The sequence below is a fragment of the Lycium barbarum genome, chromosome 1 (assembly GCF_019175385.1).
Source record: "Lycium barbarum isolate Lr01 chromosome 1, ASM1917538v2, whole genome shotgun sequence".
Classification (NCBI taxonomy): Eukaryota; Viridiplantae; Streptophyta; class Magnoliopsida; order Solanales; family Solanaceae; genus Lycium; species Lycium barbarum.
The window spans coordinates 77,136,121-77,144,950 of record NC_083337.1 but is presented as its reverse complement, the minus strand read 5'-3'; positions in this window follow the sequence as shown (position 1 = coordinate 77,144,950).

The following is an 8,830-nucleotide window of genomic DNA, read 5'->3' as shown; positions in this document are numbered from 1 at the left end:
ATGAGCCAGTCTAGTATATTTATGCGCTTCCGGTCCAGATCATGATTATGTTTGATATATTTCTGCTTTACATACTCGGTACATTTTTGTACTGACCCCCGGTTCTTCGGGGGCTGCGTTACATGCCCGCAGGTACAGGCGCACTCGGTGACACGCCGCCAGTCTAGGGCACAGGTTCTGCTATCTTGAAGAGCTCCTTTTGATTCGGAGCATGTACTTTGGTATATATATCTTTTGTTTTCCGTATGATCTGTATGTATGGAAGTTCTGGGTACGGCGGGGCCCTGTCCCGTCATATGATTCTGTATGTCTGTAGAGGCCTGTAGATAGATGTGTGGGTTACGGGTTTCGTTTGTATGTTAGCCTTATCGGCTTATCTGTAAATGTCTGCATGTTCAGGTATATATATATGTTTGCGCGCGTGCCGTATCTGTATCGGCCTACTTCTGTAATATCCGTTTGAAAAAAAAAATCTGTACGATACGAAATTCGGTCAGGTAGGTATGTACGGGTACCCAGCTAGGGTGCCAGTCGCGGCCCACGGGGTTGGGTCGTGACACAATGGGAACAAGAGATAGGTTATGCTCCACAACGGCTAATTATAGGTTCTGAAGACGTGAAAGTTGCAGATTTGTACTTTGGCTAGTTGGTCGTAAAGTGAAATACGGACCGTAAAGTAGTATACGGCCCGTAAACCACCAGGTCGTATTCCAACTCACAAAACATCAACTTTCTGTAAAATGTTCAAATGGTTAAATACGACTTGGAATACGGCCCGTAAATCGAAATACGGACCGTAAACTGCGATCGTAAATTGCCATGATCCTCAGCATACCTTTCTGTTTTTGATATACTTAAATACGACCACGATATACGGCCCGTAAACTGGAATACAGACCCTAAACTGGGTTTACGACCACTGTGCACTTCAGTCACTGTTCATTCCGGATTAGATTTTAAGTAATTAAAAGGAGGCCTAACCTCATCCAATTCATTTCAATTCCACGATATTTCTTTCAAGAAGCCTCTAGAATACTCTCTATTCTTCATCACAAGAAAACCAAAGAAAATGAGTGATCCACTACATGACACCCACGAAATCAAGTGTAAGAATCACACTAAAGTTTATCTTTCTCAAGAAAACCCAAAGGAAGTAAAGTAATGTTTTGGTACTAAAGGAGTAATTCCATTCAAGGCTTGTTCAACCATCATCTAAGGTAAGATTCATGACTAAAACATGTTGTTTAAGGTATTGGAAGGTTAAGATACTTGAATTGTAAAAGACATAGGAAATGGGTCATTTGTGAGTGAATAATGTCATGGTTAGATAGTAGTTAGGTTGGATTATGAATGATGGAGTGTTGTGATTATGAATACGTTATAAATGACATTTAGCCTACGAAATAAGTATTATATATGAGGAGACGCGATAGTATGCTCTAACCATAAATGTGGAGAAATTGAAGAAAAATGGTGGATTGTGGTCAATGTATATAAATGATGATTGTTGATTGCGATATTGTGAATGTTGTTGTGAGCGTGTGGGAGTTGATATAGAATATGGGAAAAATAGTATAACCAAAGGAAGTGTCGCCCAATTTTCTCGAGAAATAGTAGCGCGTTCTTACAGTCGATTAACTAACGTAAATGCGAATTCTCTTTTGAAGGTAGAAACGTGGTATCGAAGGAGAACAAGCGAACGATAGCCTAGTTAAACGTCAAAGGTATGTGAGGCTAGTCCTTTCTTTCTAATGGCATGAATCTCATAGCATAATTTTTCTTTCTCTTCATGAGTTTCTATATTCCGGAAAGCTACAAGCCTATATCTATGAATAGTAATATAAGATAAGAGATATGATATGATGATCCCAAAATGGCATGATGTTATTTATTGCTAACACTCACCTTATATGTTAGTTCCTTCAAGGTGAGGCAGAATGTCAATAATTTCTCCATAATGAAATCGGGGGATCACGACCTTATGTCACCCTGATAAAGTAAAGTTGTTCATAAGTCTTATGCATGTATTGTGAAAAGTATGTTACGATAAGCTTATTATGGTGAGCATGTATGATGATGATATAACACCGCGCCTAGTTGGCTGGGCTGTCACCACCAAGGCGGGCAGCTATACGATACACCATGTCCAAATGGCATGGGCAGACACCACTAGTGGGCGGCATGAGATGATACCCTGGACGCGGGAGGCCTGGACGCAGGCTAATGTTATGATTATCACACCGATCCGATATGGACGGGCAGCTTATACATTATTACACCATACCTATATGAGCGGGCAACTTATATATTTTTGCACACATGACATGATGATGACTATAAGTAAGCCAGCATGCATTACTTCTTTTACACTTGATAGTCAGATACATCTATTCCATATTGATAATTTGTGTATATCATTGCCATACTTTCCTGTTTATGCCTCTCATACTCAGTACAATATTCGTACTGATGTCCGTTTTCTTTGGACGTTGTGATCATGCCCACAGGTAGACAGGGAGGAGAGCTCGACCCAGACCAGCAATAGTTGTCAGCTGATTGAAAGCACTCCTTTGTTCGTAAGGGCTTATGGCAATTCTTTTGTGTATATTCATGTATATGTATCTTTGGGCATGACGGGGTCTTGTCCCGTCCTTGTGTGTAGTACTCAAGTAGAGGCTCGTAGATGCGCAGTGTGGGTTAGATGGTCTCACGAGATGCTATTATATGTATATATTATTTAATTTTGGTGGCCGAGAGGCAAATGTATATAAAGTATTTATGTTTCCATATAAAATGTGATTTTCCTGTAATTTGAGTATAAAGTTGATAAAAGAGCATTAAATGAGTAAGATGAGTAGTAGACCGAGTGATGATCGGTGGTTAGCCCCGGGTACCCATCACGGCCCCTTGCTGGGTCGTGAAAAAAGTGGTATCAGAGCGGTTAAGTCCTAGGAAGTGTCTACGAGCTGTGTCTAGTAGAGTCTTGTTTATGGTGTGTTGCGTGCCACATCAATAAACAAGAGGCTACATGGCATTTAGGATAAATGACCATCTTTCTTCTCATTAGATCGTGTGATAGAGCCGTGTATAAGATTTTATCCTCCCTAATAGCGTGTTATGATTTCAGAATGCCGCCAAAGGGAAAGGCTACAACCGCCCAGAAGGGCAAGACTACGGCAAAGAGGCGGGTAAAAAGAGAGCCTCCGATGGATATAGAAGAAGGCGAATCACATAATGAGGGCTTGGCTAACACTTCTTCTACCCCACCTAATGTGGAAGAGCAAGGAGGAGCTCCAGTTCCAATTCCTCCACCGGTCGCTTCGGGTCAACAAATGACCGAGGCCATTTATTTATTGACACAATTGGTTGCCACTCAGGCACAACGGCAAAATGCAAGTTCAAGTGATCGGGCAGCAAGTACCAAAGCCTGTGATTTCATGAGTCTAAATCCTCCGGAGTTCTTTGGATCAAAGCCGGATGAAGACCCGCAAGGTTTCATAGATGAGGTGCTGAGGACATTGAAGATTTTCCATGCCTCTGAAACTGAATCCGTGCAGTTGGCATCTTATAGACTCCGGGATGTGGCTGTTTTGTGGTACAACAACTGGGTATTATCAAGAGGAGAGAATGCGCCTCCTCCGGTTTGGCAAGAATTCGTGGATGCATTTATTTGTCACTGTTTGCCACCCGAGGTCCGCCGAGCTAGAGCGGACAGGTTTCTAAATCTGAGGAAATGAAATATGAGTGCCCGAGAGTATAGCATGGAATTTAATTCTTTGGCCAGATATGCCCGGCTATTGTGGCCGACATGGAAGATCGGGTACATAGATTTGTATGTGGCCTAGGGTCACATTTATTCAGAGATTGTTTGACGGCTTCCTTGCATGACGGGATGGATATTTCCCGAATACAAGCTCATACTCATAATTTAGCGGGGCGACATCAACCACCGAGAAGTGACCGCGATAACGAAAGAAGGCAAGGCAAGAGCGCTAGATCTGTGGGAGCAGGCAGTGGTTATAGAGAGGTATCAAGGCAGACATATTCTGGTTACTCAGGCAATCCGGTGACCAGTGCACCTCCCCGATTTGCAGGTAGGAGATTTGATCGCTCCTTCTGCTCAGGACAGGGTCAGAGCTCGGGGGCCCCAGATTCCCAAATCAGGGAAGATTATAGCCAGAGGAGACCCCAGTACCGCGATGTATCCAGTGTGGTAGATTGCATTTCGGACAGTGTCGTCAGGGTTCGGATGCTTGTTACTTGTTATGTTCCGTGTTTTCGTATAATTGGAAATCGAGAAATAATTTAGATTGTGCCTTATGAGGAAATATTTTGATTTTAGTAAATATGACTATGTTGGTTATGGAATCATTAATGTTAAGACATCGGGGAAGGCCGAGGGTAAATTTGGAATTTCGGAAATTAGTTTCGGGAATTACAAAACGGGACGTTTTATGAATTGGGCCAAGAAAATATAACACAAAGTGAGGCCCAAAAAAATTTGATGGGGTGGCCGGCCATATCCATGGCCCAAGCCCCTTTCTTAATGATCATGTGCCATGCACATGACCAATAACATGGATATATACTAATGTGATACTTAGAATTATCTAGAACAAAACAAAAATTCAAGAACACCTCAAAGTGAGGCTCTCGGCCGAGAATGAGAAAGAGAGAAAGAAAAAAGTTTCCTAGCTTGTGTTGTGATCCAAAAATCTTAGTTTCTTCATAGTTGTGAAGTACTCACGACCCTCTTCAACGGGGTACAATTTGTTTGGCACAAGAGCGACGTTTGTGACAAGTCGGGTTTTTAAGAAAAGGTAAGAATTTTGCTATTCTAATGTTATGGAATTGATATGAATGTGTTAAGGATTGAGAATAGACGAGAATCCCGTAACTTTGATGGGCGTAGAAAACTGTGGGTGTGTGTGTGTTTGGTGTGGGAGCCGTGGCACATATGAAGTGCAAAGAGTGTGAATTTGATCTTATTTAGTTTGTTTAATGCGTCGTTGTGACCTTTATGTTATAAATGAATGATTAATGAATTGAATTGGCGTTGGAAAATGATTTCGGAACATTATCGGAAAGTATATACCCTTGGTATATTTGTGTATATCACTGTATATTTATGATACTAAAGACTTTAAATGTGACATATGGTTGATGTTAATGAATTCGGAATGAAACGATGCAAGTTAGAACGTTCGTTGTAAGTTTTGATGTTTTGAAAGAATTATGGAAAGTAATGAATTTTGGGCAATTTCGTATATGGCTTGAAATATATTTGGAATGTGATTGAATAATCTTGAATGAGTGAATGAATACAATGATGTGGATATAGATTTGGAGTTTTGGAAGTCTGAATGAAGAGTTGCCAACTTAGGTAATAAGGTAGAACTTTGAAGCTAGAGTGGTTTGATTATGATTTGTGTTGTTTGATGATGTGTGGGCTGTTGTTGTTGATGTATTTTGAGCCGAGCTAAGTCTCGGGGATGTTAGATTTATAGGGGAAATGCTGCCGAAATTTCGGTAGGCAAAAATGAAGTTAATGGCATTTTTTAAGCCTAAGAATCTCAAATTGGTAACTTTGACCATTTGCAGATTTCGGACGAAACGGGACTTGACTTTTGGGAGAGCATAAGACGTCAGTAAGGTATGTAAAGCTTCCCACTTCTTCGTTTGGCATGTCTTAGTATGTTAGGTGAACATTGGAACCTTCAGAGCATTTCTGCTCCTCGAAACCCGATCCACAGAAAAGTTACTATTCATTCAATTCAATTGAAGCCTAAGGGCTCTATTTTGGCTAGAATGCCACCAATCGTCCGAAACCTATCAAAATGTGATCGGGTCACTTGATAATGATTATGTATGACCTTTTGGCCTATAAATGTTCGTAAACTATGTTCGCCACCTCAATTTGACTCGAGGTGGGCCCGCTAACCCCGAGACGCCCTATTTGTCCTATCGGGCTCTCCTTTTGAATAACGTTGATATGACCCCTTTGATTTCGAAACGTTCCTCTATGAGATATGCTTCGATTACTATGATATGTTAAATTATGCTTTTGAGTTATATGCACTACTTTGAAAACGTTTTGTGGAATGAACATTCGTACCAACTAACGATTTGACTATTTTTGGTTTATGAAGGGATATATGAACTCATTATGTTTTGAAAGGCTATTTTGAAATATGTATTGCATTTGTTTGCTCACGACTCCGCTCGTGCCCCATTATGACTTCGTTCACCGGTTCCCGGGCCGGTTATGATTCGTGCGCCTTATAATAATTCGGCCGTATGCTGTGTTCCGGTTCCCGAGGCCTCGCCATAGGGTCGGGTTCCGTTTGGAGTTATGCTGTGATATGGCTCGTGATGCGATACTCTCACCTATGTTGTGTTTGTGTTCGGGGATGTACGGAGATTTGAAACCTTCTGGTGTTATGCTGTGTATGGCGCCAGCGTCGGAGTGGCGACCACGTTCTTAAGCGTTTACATGATTTCGTTTGCATTATGTATATGTATATGATTTTGATACGGATTTTGACATACTGATTTGTACTCCACTTTGTCATCTGATTTGCTTTCGGTTTTGGCCCATATTTCTGTACTCCGTGCTTTACATACTCAGTACATATTTCGTACTGACCCCCTTTCTTCGGGGGCTGCGTTTCATGCCCGCAGGTGCAGATATTGGTGATCCTCCACTGTAGGCTTCACTCTTTGCTACTTCGGAGTGCTCCTTCTTGACTCGGAGTCCACTTTTGGTACAGACACTCTCTGTTATGTATATATTCTGTACATTTGACTATGTGGGTACGACGGGGCCCTGTCTCGCCATATGTCTTTGTTTTGAATTCGTAGAGGCCTGTAGTCATATATGTGGGGCGAGGGTCCTATATATATGTTTGTTTGATTTTGTTTTTCTGGTCTTAAAGCGGTCCGTTTGTTATGATGGCCCTAAATGGCCCTTATGCTTATATTTGCACTTATGACCGGCGATGTCTATTCCGCCGCTCCGTTTGGATTCGATATGACATTTTGATTTGTGCGACCGCTTAAGACATTTTTGATATAACCTATGTCGATATGACTTTTATGAAATTTTGAAATACGTTCGGATTTGGTAAATGAATATGTGATTTGATCTGGGTACCCAGGTAGGCTGCCAGTCGCGGCCCACGGGGCTGGGTCGTGACAAAAGTGGTATCAGAGCAGTCTGTCCTCGGAATGTCTACAGGCCGTGTCTCGTAGAGTCTTGTTTATCGATGTGTTGTGCACCGCATCTATAAACAGGAAGCTACAGGGCATTTAGGATGTTACTTTCTTTGGAATCTTAGATCGTGCGATAGAGCTGTGCTGTTAGGGTGATTTTGATCTGATTCGCTATTGTGTTTGCAGTGATGCCTCCGAAGAAGGCAACGGCGGCCCAGAAGGGCAAAGCGAGGATGGGAGAGACTAGTCAGGCATAGCGCGCTACACGGGCTCGTGTCTATGATTTGCCCGAGGTTGTGCCTCGTTCTGAGGGGTCTGCTACACCCCCACTAGTACAGCCTGGAGCAGGACCTTCAGCAGCTCCAGAGGTCCGTGTACCCGCTCCTGAGACTCCAGCTCCTCAGCCAGGGGTGGAGGATAGGACCCTGAGGGAGGCTGTACAGTTGTTGACTACACTAGTAGCAGGTCAGGCTCGCAGACGCGGGCGGAGGGACGAGGATGACGTTGACAAGCGGGACAGCCTGAGAGTTCGGGAGTTTCTATTATGTGGCCCTCCAGAGTTTTTCGGGTCTAAGCCCGACAAGGACCCCCATGACTTTATTCGGGGGATGCGACGCTCACTGGACTTGGTCAGGGCTTCAGAGACCGAGTCGGTCGAGCTGGCTTCGCACAGACTTCGAGATGTTGCCACCCATTGGTACGAGACTTGGGAGCTGTCTAGGGGAGAGGGTGCCCCTCCAGCCCCTTGGGATCAGTTTGTGACTGCTTTCACCCGCCACTTTCTGCCCCCAGAGTTACGGCGGGCGCGGGCTGATCGATTCTTACGTCTGCAGCAGAGGGGTTGGAGTGTTCGCGAGTATAATCTTGAGTTTGATTCTCTGGCCCGATATGCACCGGCCGTGGTAGCAGATATGTCCGGTCGGATGCACAGATATGTTATGGGATTGGATCGGTATTTGGTTGACGGCTGTATGGCAGTATCATTGCAGACAGACATGGACATTGCCCGACTCCAGGCCTATGCGATGGGTATGGAGGACCGTCGCAGGTCTGATCCTTCTGGCAGAGATCGAGATAGGAGGCCGCCCAAGAGGGCTAGGTCCGCAGGCTATTCTGGAGATTCTCGAGGCGGACAGCCTCAGCAGCAGCAGTCAGATAGACCTTTTCCTCCGTCCGGCCGGAGTACTCAGTCAGGTAGCCGGAGATTTGACAGTGCAGGACCGTCTGGGGCCGGTCAGAGCTCCAGAGCAGCAGGTTCACAGGTATCCAGGGGTCCCAGCCAGGCCAGACCACCCAGGCCCCGTTGTCCTCATTGCGGGAAGTCTCATCCTGGGGAGTGTTATCGAGCTACTGGAGCTTGCTTTTCTTGTGGTGGTCAGGGCTACTTTATGAGAGACTGTCCGTTGGCGAGCGGTTCTGGTAGTGTGGCTCAGCCGACAGGGTCAGCCGCCAGTTCTTCCTCTGCTCCATCTGTCGCACGCCCTGGAGGGCGAGGTATGCCAGCACCGGCAGGACGCGGTCGAGGCCGCGGTGGCGTTTCAGGTTCTAGCGGTCCCTCGAACCGCATATATGCTTTGGCCAGCCGCCAGGATCAGGAGGCTTCGCCAAACGTCGTCAC